The sequence below is a fragment of the Erpetoichthys calabaricus genome, chromosome 18 (genome assembly GCF_900747795.2).
Source record: "Erpetoichthys calabaricus chromosome 18, fErpCal1.3, whole genome shotgun sequence".
NCBI lineage: Eukaryota > Metazoa > Chordata > Cladistia > Polypteriformes > Polypteridae > Erpetoichthys > Erpetoichthys calabaricus.
In genome coordinates, this window is record NC_041411.2 from 36072779 (window position 1) to 36093401 (window position 20623).

The 20623-nt window shown below is 43.2% G+C and overlaps 1 protein-coding gene across 2 annotated transcripts in view; it reads right to left on the minus strand.

Moving 5' to 3' along the window:
- The window catches only part of LOC114668545 (uncharacterized), an 89434-nt gene extending 74383 nt beyond the window's left edge, over nt 1–15051 (minus strand). For both annotated transcript variants that reach the window (XR_007933911.1, XM_028824341.2), the window contains exon 1: nt 14446–15051. The gene's annotated coding sequence lies outside the window, so the exon portion shown is untranslated. The remainder of the gene's footprint in view (nt 1–14445) is intronic.
- Nucleotides 15052–20623: the final 5572 nt, after the last annotated feature.

A 20623-nucleotide genomic window follows, 5' to 3' on the forward strand; every position in this document is an offset into this window, starting at 1 on the left:
TATTTAATCGCCTTATTTTTGACACCCACTGCAAGCCCAACCTACCTAGACAGGGGTCTCTCTTCAAACTGTCTTTCCCGAGGTTTCTTCCATTTTTTTCCCCCCCTACAAGTGTTCCGTTTTTTTTTTTTTGAGACTTTTTCCTTGTCTTCTTAGAGAGTCAAGGCTGGGGGGCTGTCAAGAGACAGGGCCTGTTAAAGCCCTTTGCGGCACTTCTTGTTTGATTTTGGGGTATAGAAAAATAAATTGTATTGCATCATATCTAGCTCTGCATTTTTGAACACACCAGTCCTCTTACTACTGTGTGTGAAATGTGTCATTCAGTTGCCAACCCATCAAATTTATTTTTCCTCTAAAACTCTAAGGCTGCTTGTGTTTCTGAGCATGCAGCTCATCGTTATTCCATGAAAGGATGGCACCTCTTTGTTATTACCCCCTCTCTTTATTTAAAACCTATGACAAGGCACTTTAAAGCGCAATAAGAGAAAAAGCAAAATGTTGGTCACGTGGCCATTCTAGCCCAAGACAATTCACAAATAACTTTTTTGGGACACAGAAAAGAGTGTGCTTATGTCCTGACAGCAGATGTGAAAACAGAACAGTGATATTAGAGTATTAGAAATGATCATTTTATTTCCAGTGATTTAATTTGTCCAATTACTTTTGAGCCCCTGAAATGAAGGGATTGTGTTCAAAAAAATGCTTTAGTTGCCTCACATTTTTATGCAATCGTTTTTAATCACCCCACTGAATTAAAGCTGAAAGTCTGCACTTCAACTGCATCCGAGTCGTTTCATTTAAAATTCATTGTGGTAATGTACAGAACCAAAATTAGAAAAAAGTTGTCTCTGTCCAAATATTTATGGACCTAACTGTAGATAGATATTATTTGTCACCAGGGGGAAATTTGGCTTTTTCAGAAAAGCACTTTAAATAAATAAATAAATGAATAAATAAAATAGGTAGATAAGTAAACACATACATACATACACACACACTTTGTTCTGAAAACACACCAGAAGGACTATAAAACAAGAATATTAAAAAGAAAAAGCTGGCAGTTTCAGTCCCAGTGAGGTCTTATGCAGAGGTATAAAGTATATAAAGTTGGTATAAAGGAGCTGGCGTGGCGATTCTTGACACTTCTGCTGAAAGATCTGATGGCTGAAAGTCATGTGTTGTTGGTTCAGAGAAGAGGATATGCAGCATTGTCCATAATGACACTGTCCTTCATTACGACTTCCAAGGGGTCCATAGTGTGTCCCATAATGGAGCCTGCCCTTTTAATTAGCTAGTTGATTCAATGGGCCTCTCCTGAAGTAATGTCACCAGCTCAGCCCACCACAGTGTAGAAAATCCCACTGGCCATCACAGAGTTGTAGAAGATGTGAACGATGCCAATTCCCACATTAAAGGAACATAGTCTCCTAAGGAAAAAGAGCCTGCTCTGCCCTATCTTACATAGTTCCTCTGTGTCCCAAGACCAGTCCAAACTATCATTTATGTGGACCCCCAAATACTTGTAGGAGTGGACCACCTCCACATCCACTCCATGAACTAGTGACCTGGGGCCTCATGCATAACGCCATGCGTAGAATTCACACTATAACATGACACAAGCACAAAAGCGGAAATGTACTTACGCACAAAAAAATCCAGATGCATATATCTGTGCATTCGCCAACTTCCACGTTCTTCCGCTATATAAATCCCGGTCAGTGTGGAAATTAACGAACGTGCACGCACCTGCTGTTATGCCCCAACTCCTCCCAGAATTACGCCTCTTTGAATATGCAAATCAATATAAATAGTCCTTAAGCTTAGTGTTCTGTGAAAAGGCAATAGCAAAAGTACGAGGAAAAATAGAAGAATTTCAGCGAATACCAAGTGGAGGCAAAGTAAAACATACTATTTGTTGGTTTAAACAGTTATATAAGCAACAAAAGGAAGTTGATCGAGTGACATAGCGTGTCGGACAAACTCGAAAGCTCAAGTTCACAAAGTCGCACAGTGCCCGAAATAAAAAAAGTTGTCAGATATCAAAGTCGCCATGAAAAGGCGAGTCGTAGCCCACCGTCAGTGTCAAATGAAAGCTTATTAGGGTACAGAGAAAAAAAAAAAGGCACACAGTGGGGAAAAAAAGCACGAAATGTCAACTTTAATCTCGAAATTTCCACTTTAATCACGAAGTTTATTTTGTGATTAAAGTAAAACATCATAAACTTCATCTTAAAATCGTTTAATTTACTAGTTTCTCAAATCCCATCATAACTAAAGTAGCACGTTAAATATTTTGTTTTGTATTTGATCCTCTATGTGCGTGAATCACTACATGCTTCCGGGCTTTGTCTTCCTCCGACAGCACACAGAATCCATTACATTACGTAATATTACAGCTCTCTGAATAATTAAAATACTGAGAAGTATATGTGATATCATTTTCATGATGATAGGAGTTAAAGCATGTTATTAAACATGGGAACATGGTGGCGCAGTGATTGTTCATGTCTTACGCAAGAGGCTTGCTGCGCAATGCGCGACCTTCAATGAAATGCTTTATTACAGAAGTACTGTCTTTTTCAAACGTACTAACCCCCAATTCCTGTCCTTACTTTTCTTCCTCCAAATACCCAATCGCCACACAATCTGCTCTGTAATAGACGTTAAGCCATCTGTAAGCTTAGAACACAGATTCTTCAAAACTTTTAAGGAACATTGAAATATATCCGTAATGTTTAATTATTCTATCCATCTATCCTTCCAGTGTCGCGCCAGTCACAGCAAGAATACAGCGCGAGGCAGGAACAAACCGTGAACAAAGCTCAAGCTCGCTAGCGCTGCGGCACCGTGTAGTTAAAGTTTTATCTGTATAATATAATAAATATATTTTGCTGCATTTCATCTTAAAAATGATGTCGTCACCATATGTAAATATGCGCTTTATAAAGTGGTTCAGGTTGTGCAACATTATAATTGTATCATAAGTACAATTACCTCACGGTAACTTGCAAGTACAAACAGTTGTACAAGGAGCACTTGATGGACTGATTGAGCGCGTGTATAGTTCTTGGGATGAAACTGTTTGTGAACCGCGAGGTCCGAACAGGAAAGGCTGTGAAGCGTTGGTCGGATGAGAGCAGTTCAAATAGTGAATGGCTGCGGCAGCGTGTGCTTGATGCTGTATATCGATAATTCTCTTTACGATCAGCTGCTGTACAGCTGTGATTCACACTCAAATACAGTGATTTAAATACTCCGAGTGGTGCAGTGAGAGGAATATGGAAAAAGATGATCCGATGTGGCAACCCCTAACGGGAGCAGCTGAAAGAAGAAGAAGGTGGTGCAGTGAGAGTAACAACGCTAAAGCAGCCACGGTATTTGGAATAGTTTGACCATTCTGTGGACCATTGTATTGTTACAGGTGAATTACAATCAGATGCATTAAACTAATAAACAATAGGCGGTTAGTTTCAGTGTATTTATAAAGCCGCGTCAGGGATGTGGATCTGAAAAAGAAAGGGAAACCACACAGGAACAGTAGCACTGCTTTGACGCTGGGTGCCACCAGTCTGCAAAACCAAGCGCAGAACTTGCGTACGACAGGGTATGAGCTATCGTGGAAATGTGCGTGGCTTTACGCCAAGTTTAGGTTTTATACATTGTGATTTGAACATGGAAACGTTCTTACGCAACATTTCTGTGCGTACGCACCGTTTATACACGAGGCCCCTGATGTAGAGGCTCTTTGGGGTGGTGAAAGTCAGTCGCCAGTTCTTTGGTTTTGCTGATGTAAAGAGGCAGACAATTCTTTGTGCACCAAGAAATAAACTTCTGCACCTGACTCATATACTTTGTATCACCCCTGTTATCAATACACACCATAAATGTTGGAAGCATCTAATAATTTCTGCAAGTGACATAACCTGGTGTTATATTTATACTGAGAGGTGTACGTGAAGAGAAAAGCAGACAGGACTGTTCCTCGAGGTGCTCCAGTGTTACTCACACAGTCCTTGAGTGTAACAAACTGCGTTCTGTATGACAGACAGTCCATCATCTAGGTCACCACCTGCATATCTCAGAGTTTACCACTTAACAGGGATGGATTGTATTGAAGGCACTGGAGAAATCAAAAAATATAATCCTTCAAATGCTGCCAGCTTTGTTCAGGGGAGAATAAGCCTTGTGGAGCAGATAAATAATTGCATCCTCCACTCTAATTTTTGTCCAACAAGCAAACTGCAGTGGGTCTAGGTGGTCTACCATGCGAGCGCTCATATAGTTCAGGACCATGTGTGGCACAGCAAGACTTTGGGACAACTAGAAGTTGGTTTCAGAATATCATTGGAGTCAAACAGGTTTACGCAGGGTGGGCAGCAATGACAGGTATGTGGTCGTTATGCTTGGTTCAAGTCAGGGCTGGGACTACAACAACAAATATTTTTATAAAGAATCAGTATGTTGGTGGTGTCAAAGTGAATTCGCCTGCTCATACATTTTTCCCCCCACCAATAAACACAGGTTCAAAAAACAGGATGGATGGGATTATCATTTCTAGAGAAATTCATCCTATTGATATTATTGGCAGAATTGAAACAAAGCCACTTTTCTTTCAGTAAACTTGTCCAATTTGTATTGTGTTCACTATGGAATATTGGCACATTAGTATTGTCAGTTCAAAGAAATCAGATTTACTGATCCGGTCATTACTAATGAATTTGATTTGTCGTCATCTTTTTTGTCGTATTAGGGGGAATCAGAATTTGAATTGTTAATTTGTCAGACTCACGGTATGCTAGCATTTGATGATTTTTAACTTGTTTTGAAGAGTGCTATATAAAGTGGAGGCCTGCACAAATACCATATCAACAACCAACATGCAGCTTATGGGGTGCCAGATACAAAGGCAGCACCAGGACTCCTGCCCACAGAGTGCCCCTGATCCTGTATGCAAATGTGACCATGCAGGGGCCACAAGGGGGCAGTAAGCCCTGCATATGTGCCGACCTCTCCGGCTGCCTTGCACAAATCCTGGCCAGCTAGGCACTCTGTCGTAAACTGAAGTACTACTTGATGCTATGGGAGTAGTGAATTTCACTTAGGGTTAAGGTCAACTGGCAACAGGAAAGACAAACATACTGCAGGGTGTTGCAGATTTTGACAAAACAAACCCTTGGGACAGTAAAACTCTGGCAGGCCCATGCTAGCGGGATCCCCAGTTGTCTCCATAGACACTCAAGCTGTCTAGTCAAAAGTTCAGAGGCAAGGCCACACACCATTTTGAGTTTGTTTGCATTGCTGACCCAATATTACTTGTGGTCATTGAGAAGAATGTGGAGAGTACAGAAGGATAGGCAAATTTTGGTTGTTGTGTACAATCAGGTCTTCTCCTATCCCCACAAATGTTAAAGGAAGGCAGAAATGCAAACCGCTAACGTTATACAGCATGATCAGGCTCTTTGAGGTGCTTGCACTGCGGAGGTCACTATGTAAAATTAAATTAACGGACGTCTATATCGGTAGTTGACACATTCACACTGAGCAACAACTGAATTGCATCCTCTGCTTTATTCTAACTCCTCGGTAAACCAGACTTATTTTTAAATGGCACTCACCTAAGAAAGAGCGAGTTCCGTCATATCCATAAATATGCATACAGCTGGGACTGCTCCACATTCTCCGAGTACCTCTGAGCGGCTCATAAAGAGAAGTATATAAGCAGGATTAGCCTGCCATGCTCAAAATGACCACATTACTGTGGAGCTCCAAGACCGGGGGGGAAGGGGGGGCTGTGTGACCAGGGGGCCTCCGGCCGGCTGTACCTTCACAGGCCGAGTGATTAAAAGCAGCTCAGACATCGATAAGATAATAATTATAATTACAGGCTCGTCACAAGAGAGCACACAGCACGGGACCCCACAGCATTTTTACCTGCAATCATCACTTCCCTCCATTGAAATAAAGATACGATTTATTACACCTTTTGAATTGTTTTGTTTTTTCCACACTTTTGCTCAAAAGACTAAGTGCTTTTTTATTTTATACATGGGGACAACTGTCATATGCATGACGATATGGCAAGATGGCACACATGGCTCCCAAGCTGGGCCAGCACCACCATTAAGGCGACTTAGGTATTCACCTAGGGCACAGATCATAAGTGGAGAAAACCCAGCTTCATGGGTGAACTACCGAAGAGTCGTTTGACACACGGATACTCTTGGCCTAGGGGGCTAATGAACCTAGCACCGGCACTGTTCCCAAGATTCTGTTTTTGCTCTGATATTGCCATTGACAAGACTTTTAATTCCTAATTGAGGATCCCTTTAATGTCAAACAAATAAGGGCACAGTGGGTGGCACAGCTACCTCATCACACTTGGAGCCCAGGTGGATTCCTTGCAGGGTACCTTTGGTGTGGCATTTGTGCCTTCTCCCTTTGTTCCCATGTGCTTCCTTCTATAGTACAAAATGCTCTGGGGCCGGTTCAGTTTTGGCCTTGTGGCCTGTAGGGGTTGTTGAGCACCCAATACCCCCGGACAAAACTTCACTACACGGTCCTGGGTTTGAATAAAAGGGGTTTATTTTAGACAATACTTCCACGGGGATTCAGTTTCCTTCTTTATAGAACATACAACAAGCACTGCGCTTCTCCTCCTACACCTCCCACGCAGCCCCATCCACCTCCTCCTAATTCTGACTACCTAGTGGACGGAGGTGGTCCCTTTTATGCTCAGGACCCAGGAATACTTCCAGCGTCAAGAAGGAAGTACTCTCTGGTCAGGCAGAAGCCCCTGAAAGTAGGGAAAACCCCAGCAGCTCACCCTGTCGGGAACCAGGGAACCCAGTAGAGACCAAAATTCCCAACATGCCTTGCAGATACAGGAATGGGCCTACTGGCCCAGGAATGGTGCCATCCAGTGTGTCAGGGGAGCATGTGTTCTTGGGAGGCAGCCCCCCACCTCTCCATCCATCCATTACACTGGCCTCCCTGATAGGTAAGAGTTTGGAGTTTATCCCGGCTGGGTTGTCTGCCCAGCACTGCTGTCCATCACAGCCTGGTGTAACAGCATATGCCCTGTGTGTCCATTGTTACTGGAACAGATGACACCTTCAACAGCCTTTGATATGGCAGCACAGTGGTTGTTAAGGGGGTCTTCTGTGAGTGTTTCTACACCTGGTTAACCTGTAAGTGGGTTCCTCTAATACCTTTAAAGTGGATAATTCAGTGAAAATGCACATGTGACTAGAAGTATACAGACCTGTCCATGGGCTGGCAGCACTCTAGAATAGCCTCCATGTCATGTGATGTGCAAGAGGACCAATTACATGAAACACCCCTGTGTGTATCCTGCCAGTGGCCACAGAACACAAAGGGAAGCAGAAGATGAGCAATGTGTGTCATGCTATTCCCAGAAGTAGATATCCCGTTTGTTTATTCTTTTATGGACTCCCTTTGATCTCCTCACCGGCTTGAGATCAATGAAACATGCATTGACTAGAGCCAGCAGCAAGATCTAGCTGAATTCTTAAGTGAGAACACCAGTGCAAACTAAAGGAAAGTGTATTTAAGACTGAAGCCAGGAAACGCTTCTTTACTCAAAGGATTGTGGGAATCTGAAACAAACAACCAACCAAGTCATGGAGTTGAAGCAGAAACCTTGACAACTTTTAAGAAGCACCAGGTTGAAATATTGGGAGAGCTTAGTATTTAGCTAAACAAACACGCGTGATGGAGTAAATGGTCTCTCGCTTCTCGCTTGTCAAATCTCTTATGTTCTAACTTGGGTGCCTGAAGGAAATAAAATTAAAAATCTATTCATCCTCCATGGCCGACGACACTCACACCAGAAAAGTTTGATTTTCCTGTCTGGGATATGGGAGGAAAGCAAAGTACACAGTTACACAACGAGAACATACAAATGCCACACTATGGCTACGTCTACACTACTGTACTACATTTTCATTTTAAAAAGAGTGTTTTTAAAAGAAAGCAATCTCTGTCCACACTAATATTTTCACATCATTTATAAAAGCATCTCGACCCACACCAAAATGACAAATGTTTGCCTACACTGGGAGTGCGCGCACGCATGGAAAAATCCTTGAAGGACTGGTAACAACACCGGCCACAGGCGTCGTAGTGGGCAGAAAAAGGGTAATGATTACCTAGGGCCCATGATGGGGTGGGGTAGGGGCTTTAAAGCCTGTTTTCAAGCCCACAGAGTTCTGTGCTACGCCCCTTCTGCCGGCCATTGAATTTATTGAAAATCTGTTGTCGCTTGTAATTGATTTGTCTTTTTCACATATATGCAGCATTCAAACTGTACAAAAGGAAATTTAGATGCATACAGATAGGCAACACAACAAGTGCCATGGGAAGCAACTCTTCCATAGCCCTATTTGGACAAGATTAGTTTTACACCAGGAGGTCAGGTAACAGCAGAGGCGGCCTTAGGGGTGTGCGGGGCCTAGGGCTGACCAACACCATGTGGGGCCGGTTACATCAAACGCGGTTACTGGTATGTGTGGACTGTATAAACTTGTACATGAATTTAATAAAAATAATGCTAAAATACACCGGATTTTCACATTACAGTATTCAGCAAAATTTTTGCAAGATAACACGCAGACTTTATCAAAATATAACAGGAGAATATAACTTGACAAATCTGCTCAAACGGGACACGCGGACCTCAAAAGCAGGACCCCCTTAGGCACAGGGCCTGGGGCGGTCACCCCACTTGCCACCCCCAAACGTCACTCTTGGGTAACAGTAGTTATTACTGGAAGATCTCTGAAGTAAAATGACACCTTTTATTGGCGAACTAAAAAAAAAAAAAAAAGATTACAATATGCAAGCTTTCAAGGCAACTCAGGCCCCTTCTTCAAGCAAGGGTTGCCTCGAAAGCTTGTATATCTTTTTTAGTTAGCCAATAAAAGGTGTCATATTACTTGACTTGTCACTACATTCATAATGGCTAACATGGTACAACACCCTAGTACTGGAAGGCTTCGGTAACTTTATTCCCATCTGAATTGCTCAAATGACAGAATTTTACTGGTTTGCATGTTCTCCCCGTGTCTGCGTGGGTTTCCCCCCCACAGTCCAAAGACATGCTGGTTAGGTGCATTGGCGATCCTAAGTTGTCCCTAGTGTGTACTTGGTGTGTGGGTGAGTGTGTGTGTATGTCTTGTAGTGGGTTGGCGCCCTGCCTGGGATTTGTTCCTGCCTTGCGCCCTGTGTTGGCTGGGATTGGATCCAGCAGACCCCTCACGACCATGTGTTAGGATATAGCGGGTTGGATAATGGATGGATGTTCATTGACATGGAACTTAGTTTAACCTGGGGTTATTTTTATTTTTTTATTTATTTATTTTTTTTAAACTGACATTTTCTAGAAGGTAAAAGGTTACTGAGACGTTGAATGTGCAGTCCACAAAAAGACATGGACATGAGAGATTCAAACAGAACTAAAATCACAGAGGTCCCATGGAAGAACTACTTAACTCGTCCTCCTGGTGTTAAACAAATCCTTGCCGAATAGGGCTTTTGTCTTATGTGTTGGAATATGGCTTACTTCCGTGAAGGCTGACCAATCATGGAATGTAATGGGCAGGATCCAATCAGGGAAGGGCATGAATAAGTCAGAATGCGATTTGAGTCTGCGTTTTCACCTGTCCACATTGCAACATCGGGCTGGCATTTTCAGAAGTATACAGCTCTGGTGGGAATTTTTTTTAAAAGTCTCCATTTTTGCAGGTCACAAATGGCAGTGTAATATGAGCGAAAGCCAGAAAAGGAAAACTAATGTCTATGTTTTTAAGCAAAAAAGTAGTCATGTGGACATAGCTTAAGCCTCCATTTGAGCCCAGGCCTCTGGAGCAGTGCTACCAAGCCATCCTGAAAAAAATAAATTATTTTATATTATATATTATTTTTTTTTAAACAAATACATACCAGATTAGAAACTGCTAATTATAATCATGGCTGCCAATCTAAATGTCAAATTTCCAGTGAAGTCTCCAATTATGCATTCCACATTTACAGTAACAGTAAAAGCAAGGAATGCTCTCAAAATGGTAATCTCTTTGAAAATGAGGACTGTATATGGTGAGAATAATCTTAGTAGTCCTTCAGGAGGACTCGGGTCCCTGGACTGAAGATTACTAGTCCACTTGATGACACGGAGGCAGATGGGGCCCAGCACCTAGACAATGTGGTGAGCCAGTCACAATCCTCCCAGCACCCAAAGGTGTAAGCAACATGAGAGGAGGAGTCCAAGGCAGACCTTCCCAGTTAATGTCCTATCACTTAGGTGTACTGTGTTGAAGACACACAAGCACATGCAGAGCTGTCTCCTCTTCCTCACTTCCTCTGACATTTTAATCAAACATATCTTTTAGGATTTGTCTGGAGTTTCAAGAGGAAAGCACACCAACCTCCCCCCATTATAAACACAAACACACACTTTCCTCCTCGTGCTGAGGCCTCACTGGACTGAAAAGGAAGAGAGTGACCTGGCTGGCAAGCATCCAGCCACACCCGATTTTAAGTACTGTTACTCAAAGTCATTGAGCAGACAGAATATTTGCCACAAACCCCCCTTCCCAGAGCAGCACAGCCAGTCTTTAGTGGGTCTCGGCTGGAAGGCAAGGCAGTGTCTGACTTTATTACTGATAGCAGAATGATTGTGAATGGAGATTAGGGGGCAGCTAATCAGGAGTTTCTCCTCCCTTGAACTTTTCCCAGGTGACAAACAGAGACAAGACGCATTTACAATGGCAAGTGACTGCAAGGCAAGAGATAAAGACTGGAATTCCCTGGAAGTACAATAACAAAGAGGCATTGTGGGCAGATCAGAAACATCCCACTGATTATACACTCAGAGCACAAGATAAAAATGAATGAAACCCCAACATATGGATAAGATATGCAGTTTGGGGTGCAGGGCAGGAAATCTGTGGCTTTTACAACAAGAGGTTTAGAAGAGAAGCTACAGTATATGGGGTGTGTAGAAATCGTGTGGATGTAGGGAGAAAAAGATGTGAAGGAAGCATAGAAATATACATGTGGAGGGCTGGAGAAGTGGAATGTGTTCAGGAAGTAAAAAGAGAGAATGAGGAGACGTGGGGAGCAAGACTTGTTCTGTTGACTACCCAACCAACACATCCCCCTTACCAGGTGACCTTTTTAACTTTTAAGGGGTAAGGTTAGTGTTTACTGGAATTCTGTATAAAATGTAAATATTATACAGCTATATTACATTTAATCAAAGACTTAATCAAAGCTATCCACCCATCTATCCATTTTCCAAACCTGCTATCTCAGTTCAGGGTCATGGTGCAGCCGGAGCCTATCCCATGAAACATCAGGCCCAAAGCAGGAACAACACCTGGACACGGTGCCAGTCTATCACTAGATGAACAAACACACATAAGCCAATTTAACAACGCCAATTCAACTAACGTGCATGTCATTGGACCGTGGGGAGGAAACCTACACAGAAACGGGGAGAACACGCAAACTACAACTCGCAGGGAGGACACAGGACAGTGAACTCTGGTCTCCTTGTTGCAAGGCAGCAGCATTAACCACTGCACCACACTTAGCTAGATATGAAAGGTACTGTATAATTAATTAGTATGAAAGACACCTTATGATAGACAAATTGATGTAAAAGACACTATATAATTAATAGGGATATATGTGTCCTGCGGTGGGTTGGCAACCTGCCCAGGACTGGTTCCCTGCCTTGTGCCCTGTGTTGGCTGGGATTGGCTCCAGCAGACCCCTGTGACCCTGTGTTCGGATTCAGCGGGTTGGAAAATGGATGGATGGATGGATGGATGGATGAAAGACACCTTATGATAGACAAATTGATGTAAAAGACACTATATAATTAATAGGGATATATGTGTCCTGCGGTGGGTTGGCACCCTGCCTAGGATTGGTTCCCTGCCTTGTGCCCTGTGTTGGCTGGGATTGGCTCCAGCAGACCCCCGTGACCCTGTGTTCGGATTCAGCGGGTTGGAAAATGGATGGATGGATGGATGAAAGGTGCTATATAACAGATATGAAGGATACAATATAATTAATAGCTATGAAAGGCAGATGTAATGTAAAAGGCACTATATAACAGATATTGGAGGATACAACACAACAGACAGCTGTGAAGAAGCAATTTATAAAAGATTAGTATGAAAGGCACCATATTATAGATGGATTTAAAAGGCACTATATAATAATAGGAAGATATATAGATATGTAAAAGGCACTATAATAGATACCATACTGACAATATGATTTTGTATCCTTGTCTTTTGTCTCCTGACACAACCCATGCAAATAAGAAGTTCGGACAACTGCACAATGCAAATAAGCTCCACCGTCAGACAGTACAGGAGAACCAGCATGCAGTGTCATTATGCATTTACCGGTTAGACAGGAACACATTGTTTGACTAAAACTAATAACTAAAAACCCAAAAAGTTTGCAAGCTCACCGTCTATAAAATGAGGCAGAACCCTGGGCATTAGTAAAGATCTGAGCTTTGCCCTTCAGACACATTTCCAGAAGACTTGTGGACACAACGCTCTTTGAACTTTTCCCCATTCAGGACCACTGTCTACCATGTTATCTGTTGCACAGCATGCCCCTTTCTTTCAGCCTTCAAACATACTGCCAGGTTAAATGTGGGGGACAGGAGCAGCACCTGCAGCTTACAACCCTCATACAATTTAACAAGACATCTGTGGGCTCAACTGTACTCCCTACCAACCTACCACTTTTAAAAACATTTCCCAGATATCTGTTGGTAGAGCAGACCCTTGACCATCGGTCTTTAAATACAATGTTAATCTATGGGTATAGATAAAACGGTACTGAATCACAGTTGTGTGGTAACTGTGGGTACAGCATCCCAACTCCCAGCCTTTAAATACATTTCCAAGGAATTTATGGGTACTGCAAGCCACCTGACATTTTAACAAAGACTGTGGGGCACATTATGGGTTGATTTTTTTTCCCCCAATATAATGCGAAGGCATCCACGGGCAGGGCATTATGTGACTCTGGATCTTCAAACACAATGCCAGCTTGGTAGTCAGTATGCCCTCTGACTACCAGCTTGTAAATATATCCCCCTTCAATTCAGCTGTTCCCGATTCTCTAAACTATCTGCACAAACTGCCAGTGTATCTGCGGCCTTAGGTGACTACCTGAGTGCGAAGTTCCACATGCTGCACCATGGTGTTGATTTGCAGTGTGATTTATTGTTTATAGCTAGCGGCAGACTGACACATTCACTGCACAGAACCTGTGACCTCATCATCACTGAAGTTTTAGTAGTTTCCATAAAAGGAGACTTTACTTTTACTGATCATTGTCCCACAATCTTCTTTCTGTCAGCACATGGTACTCTCGCCCCTATCTCTCGCCCGCTTTATCACATGTAGAGCCCCAACAAACGTGCCAAATTCAAGCCTCCAGTCTGCGCACACACATACGGGCACTGACCGAGAATGATGCCACAGCCATTCACTTTCTCTTTCAACGGCACTCCTCTAACTTCACACTCACAGCTCCCTGCATGTTACCTGTGCCGTGGTTTCACTTTGCCACCGCCGAGCACGGTTTACATTCACGGAGAATTCTCAAACAAAAAACATTTTTTTCACCAAACCAAACAGAACCCATCCTTCTTGGATTGCCCTCACAGAGCCAAACGTTAATGTGCTTTTTATGGGACCCACATTGCCAGTTTTTAATTGGGTGGAAAACAGATACCAGCTTAGACAAACTGACAGCTGGGGGATTGACAAGGGGGTTACTGAGAGTTTCCTGATTAAAAGTAGAAATGGAGGGATTCATCAATGGAACTGCTCAACTCTTTCACACAAGGAGAAGAGACAGCTGGAATATGGTTTCACAGTTTAAATTAAAGCACTAAAAAGAAACCATTTCCACTTAATTAAAATCCGCTTGTATTTATTAGACTTTGCTACTGCCACTGCTCCAAAGTATGAGATTTGCATTGTACCAAGCAATGCACTAGAAAGACATTTGTGTTCTGAATGCCTACTATATACAGGTATTCATAAGATGAGCTACAATACTGGGGTGGGGTGCCTAATGTAGGAGTCTCCCTTGGGGGGGGTGGCTTTTAATTCTTCAAAGCCCAGGTAGCTGTGAAGGGAGCAGCTTTGCCTTTCAATGTAAAGGTCTAAGGTTAAGCACTGTAACTGAGAGGTTACCCTCAGCTTTTAGGGATATGGCACTACAAAGCTGTCTAATTCACAAAAATCTACACACTTGACATAAAAATAACCGAAAAAGTTTCAGTTATGTGCCACTCAGACATCTGCTAAATCCAAGGCAGTCAGAGTGGGATAGCTGGGCTCCTTCTAACGTTTGGCATGCAGAGTACCAAAGGAAAACACTCACCTCAGGACAGCTGCAGTTGCAAAGTGAGGACAGTCATCAGGAATCCGCTCGGCCTGAAGGATGACACCTGCAGCACGGTGGGCTGCTCAGGTGCAGTCGAGGAACACAAGCAGTTTGGGCCTTGTACTCCTTATTTAAGAGTCCCTGCCTGTAGCTGAACAACTAAATGTTGTTGTTGGACTCTTCTGAATGCGCTGGTCTTGTATTAGCCACACGGTCAACCTGGAATGGACATCTCCAATAGCGCAAAGAAGTCACCTTCAAACAGCAAAAAAAACACCCAGGTTTTCTAGATATCTCTGCTTGAATCTTTAAGCTCCTCTTTGCAGTGAATACGCAGCAAGATACCGTGACACGTCTCAAAGGTCCTTCTGCTCCATCTCCCTTCTCCGTTCCTGAATCCTCCTCGCGTGTCAGACCGCTTGCCTGTGGCAGAGAGGTCCGCTGTTGCTCTCTCCCTGCCGTCTCTGTTCCCAGCAGACCAGCCCATTGAAAGAAGATCAGCGAGTGCTTAAGCCACACCCCCTTTCCTCCTCCTGCTCTCTCATTGGCTCTGACACAGCCAGGCTAATATGGGTCAACAAGCTTAGAGGCAGCTTCACGTGTTCCTTTGCCTTGCCTAAGCCAAGGCAGTCAGTGCCTCCGGCAGTCACTCAGCGCTCAGGGGCTGTAAGATCACCAAACTGTTTAACGGGACACCCTAGAAGAGCCCACATGGAGGACAAAAGAATCGCTTTGGACTGATGCGCTTGAATTTTTATCACGTCAGAGATTCCTTAAAGATGGAAAAATATTTTCACACTTGCAGTCTTCAACCCATGGAAATAGCGCCCTCTATAAATGCGTGCGCCATACATAGACCAGTTAAAAAAAAATTAAGAGTGTAACCCGCAGGAAGGACTCATTAAAAAGGTGGGAGAAGGTTAGAGGTAAGGGAGGACATTAAAACAGAGCCAGGAAAATGCGTTCTCATGCACACAGTGTGGAATAGTGGGTACGACTTTGGACCTCAAACTGTGAGTAGATGAGTTCAAATCCCTCTACTGTTGTGCCCCTCACTAATCTACACTCCATGGGTGACAGGGCCTTCACCTGTATAGCGCCCAGACTCTGGAATGACCTACCAAAATTAATCAGGTCAGCTGACTCCATAAATTCTTTTAAAAAACAACTCAAAACTCATCTGTTCAGGAAGGCTTTTAGCTCTATTTGACTTTATTACCCTTCTCTCAGTTTACTTCTCTGTCAAGATGCTAATGTAACCTGTGTGTGTGTGCTAGACCATCAATTATGTTGTCTGTTTCTTTTTTTTCAGAATTCAGTCTTAATCTTCTTTATTTATTTATCTGGTTTGTACAATGCCATATACTGTATACGCTGCCATTCTTTATTATATTCTGTAAGTGCCTTGAGCATGGGAAAGGCGCTATATAAATAAAATGTATTATTATTATTATTATTACTGACACTGTGTGACTATGAGCATGCCACTTGCCTGTGTTCCATCTGGAAAAACAAAAGAAACGTAATCAATTGTACCTCAAATATTGTAAGTTGCCTTGGATAAAGGTGTCAGCTAGGGAAATATTGATGGCAAAGTTGACTCACTGATTAACATAAACACTATTTCCCATTTTTTTAAATGTGGTAGGATTGTACATCTAGGCTAGCAGGTAGCTACTAAGAAAGGACATTTTGATATATCAATATTTAGGGTCGGCACGGTGGTGCAGTGGGTAGCGCTGCTGCCTCGCAGTTGGGAGACCTGGGGACCTGGGTTTGCTTCCCGGGTCCTCCCTGTGTGGAGTTTGCTAGTTCTCCCCGTGTCTGCTTGGGTTTCCTCCCACAGTCCAAAGACATGCAGGTTAGGTGGATTGGCGATTCTACATTGGCCCTAGTGTGTGCTTGGTATGTGGGTGTGTTTGTGTGTGTCCTGCGGTGGGTTGGCACCCTGCCCTGGATTGGTTCCTGCCTTGTGCCCTGTGTTGGCTGGGATTGGCTCCAGCAGACCCCCGTGACCCTGTGTTCGGATTCAGCGGGTTGGACAATGGATGGATGGAATATTTAGGGTTATAAATAGAAAAGCTAAATATTGTAAAATCTAAAAATTGCTTTGACTGATTTAATTGAAATTTGATGATGTTATACTGTAGAAAAAGAAAATTAGAGGACACACTTTTTGTAATTTTTCGATATTTGTTCCTAATACTACTGTACCAAGTAGGCTATAATTTTTTCAGCTCAGTGCTGATCCGCTGTGGCAACCCCTAACGGGAGCAGCCGAAAGAAGAAGAAGGGTGCTGAGACAAAGCCAGGACAGACAGCACGTCACTTGGCTGTTTCTGGCATTCTGGTTTATGCAAATGAAGGCTGGCAGCAGAAGTGAATGGAGGGGCACACAAAGAGCAGCAATGACCAATAAGGTGGGTGGACGAGTAAAGAAGGCGAAAGATCCAGCATGATATATGGCGGCATGGAGAGAGAGTAGGAGGAAAATTCGGTGAAGCTGAAGTAAGATGTGCTTAGCAAGTGTGCCACAAAGCTCGAATCCGGATGCCAGCCTTTGAGGTTGTGAGTGTAGTGTGAAAAGGTCACTATAAAACATTTACAGGGACGAACCAACTTTAAAATTAAACACATTTATTTCATTGCATGAGCTATGTAAATCTCTAACCTGTAAATATTACTGCTGTTTATAATAAGTTAAACACTATTCAATGTTAGAACTTTATTGTCTGGCTATAGCTTTTGGGGTAAAGCCATATTGATAAAATTAAAAAGAAAACAAATTTCAAAGAAATAAAAATAGAAGCTTAAATGTATAACTGATTAAAAACACAAAAGCAGATACACTGAATCTCAAAGACTGAGCCCAGTCACCCTGCAAAGGAATCTCATGAATGAAAATCATATCCGCCTATCCATCATTCCATCCATCCATTTTCTGGCACTTATCTGGGTCAGGGTCATGGGGACAGCAGTGTAAGCAAAGACTCCCAGATGCCCCTTTTACACGCCACCTCCTCCAACTCCTCCAGGGAGATACTGAGCCATTCCCGGAACAGCTGAGAGATATAGCCTCTCCAGCATATTTTGGGCCATTCCTAAAGTTTACTCCCTGTTGGATGTGTTTGAACCACATCCAAAGTAAGGCATCCAGGAGGCATTCTAATCAGATACCTGAACTACCTTAGCTGGCCATTTTAATGCAGAGGAACAGCGTCTCTACTTTGAGCTTCTCATGAATGTCTGCACTCCTTACCCTATCTCTAAGGCTGAGGCCAGACACCCTGCAAGGTAAGCTCATTTTTATTGCTTGCATCTGTGATTTAGTTCTTTTAGTCACTACCTAAAGATCGTGACCATAGATGAGGAAAGAGACATAGACTGGCTGGTCAATCGAGAGATTTGCCTTCTGGCTCAGCTCTGTCTTCACCACAACTAACTTGTACAATGTCTGCATGACTGTGGACTCTGCTCCAATCTGCCTGTCACTCTACCATTCCCTTCTTCCGTCACTCATGAACAAGACCCCAAGATAATTAAACTTTGTGCTTGAGGCAGCACTTCATCCCCAACCTGGAACATCCACCCTTTTCTGACTGAGAACCATGATCTCAGACTTGGAGGTGCTGATCCTGAACCCAGCCGCTTTACACCTGGCTGCAAACCTCCCCAGTGCACGTCTGCGGTCACAACCTGGTGAAGCCATCAGCACCACATCATCTGCAAAAAGCAGGTATGTGAGCATTCTCCTTTCCTTGGCTGCACCTAGAAATTCTATCCATATAAATTATGAACAGAATTAGTGACAGAAGGCTGAGTCTGGCGGAGTCCCAAGAATGACTTTGACTTTGACACCATGAGGAACACGTTAGTATGGCTTTTCCAAGTGCGTAAAACACATGTAGACTGGTTGGGCATACTCCTATGAACCCTCCAGAATCCTTGTAAGTGTAAAAAGCTGGTCCAGTGTTCCACAACTGAGACAAAATCCACATTGCTCCTCCTGGATCCCAGGTCAGCAGACAGCTGGACCCTGCTTTCCAGAACCATGGCATAGGCCTTCCCAGGGAGGACACATCTAAGCACCTAATCATAATAACAAGACTATGATACTGCATCCTTCTGCATGCCCAGGTGAACAAACAACTGGTAATCAACTCCAAAACAAATTATTGAGAAAACAAATTCAAAATCCCACATCTGAAGCTGACTTGAGTTCATTTGATTTGCTACCTTTGTGTGATACTTACTGTCATGCATGTGCATCCCAATGGTCCACAGAATAGCTTGAAAGAGGTAAGCAATACCACTCCAGGGCAAGAGGGGGTGCTGTTGCTAATGGCATCCTGTCATTTCTCCACAGCCCAGAGATAACACCCAGTGAGGGCACTCCCACCTGGCCATGACATCTGGAACAAGTCCTGCCCCTTCCTGCTGATCCACCATATAAAGCAACGGCACAGAAAGGTGTTGTCTTTATGTCGACTGGGTCCTGAGTGCCGCTAAGAGACAGAGACACTTACAAGAGACAGCAGAGCACGAGAAACCCCACAGCGACTGACCTTACGTCAGTGTCTTGTAAGTTGTCTTGTTCAATTCAATTAAACAGGGTAACCCCAATTCTTCTCGAAGCTTCTAGCTGCTTCCTTGCCACTGGCCGAAGTACAAGTTTAGAGTTGCGATTTGCCATATTTTTTATTTGACTTTCTGCTGTTCTCAATTTTGTAAGATTATTTGAGGTTTATTTCAGTTCTTAAAGGTTGCAATCTTTAGTTCCTGATGCTCCCTCACAATGCAGCCAATGTACCTCCTTCAGGACTCCATGAGCAACCGCTCGTTCAACACAAAGACATACCAGCGGTACCCAAGGATTCTCCAAAGAGACATAGTACAGAAGGAGTCCAGTCTTCATCTCAGGTCACTGGATAGCGTCCATGTCTCACAACCATATAGCAAGACAGGAAGCACCAGGACTCTAAAGACTTGGACCTTCATCCTTTTGCAGAGATATCAGGAGCACCAAACACCCCTTTCCAGCAACCTCATAACTCCCCATGCTCTCCCAATCCGTCTACCAACTTCATAGGAAGAGTCACCAGAGACATGAATGTCACTGCTGAGGTAAGTAAACCTCTCGACAAGGTCGTCACTCTGTCCGCAGACAGACACACTACTGATGGCCATGCCCCAGAGGTCACCAAAGGCCTGGATTTTGGTTATTATCAAGACACTCGCATGCCTAGACTCGGACGAAAAATTTTGTAATAGTACAAAATTACAGATCAGGGCATTATATTAAAACCTGATTGAATCAACTGTTTTTACAAGACGACTTAAAGAAGAAATTGCATTTATACCCAAAACTCCCATTATTCCTTCAATTAAAATTGAATTAAAATCCATCCATCCATCCATTTTTCAACCCGCTGAATCCGAACACAGGGTCACGGGGGTCTGCTGGAGCCAATCCCAGCCAACACAGGGCACAAGGCAGGGACCAATCCCGGGCAGGGTGCCAACCCACTGCAGTGAATTAAAATTACCTGTAAAATTTTGTTATGCAATGACCATCAACAGAACCCAAAGTCCGTCACTAGGAAAAGCAAGAATTCAACTATGGCAGGAATGTTTAACTCCTGGGCAATTGTATGCAGCGTGTTGAAGAGTTAGAAGATCCAACAAACTAATAAAATATACACAGAATTAATGAATTATTATATGCAGAAAAGTACTTAGTGACATACAGAAGGTCTTCTGATACATTGGAGGCCAATTGTGTCACAAAATATCATGGGTGAAATACAGCTAGTAATAAAAAATATCGGGGCAAAATGAGGCTTGGTGGAACACCTTTAATAACTAGAACTTTAAAAAAAAAGGGGGTTTGTACAAATGAAACTGGGATGGCAGCGAGCATCATTATACTGGAAGAGGTGTAGGTTGAAACAGGGCACAGAAGTATGCAGCCAGCCATTTTCATACATCTCAAAAAGGCAAAGGTGGCACAGTAATATGGCAAAAGGTAAAGGATGAATGGAAGCTCATAGTGCAAGATGATATAAACAGATATTGATAAAATTGATCATATTGCCAACTGACAACAAGCTTCCAAGAGAATACTTCTACCACCATCCCTTGGCATCACCATGCACGGTGTAAAAGTTGGATGTAG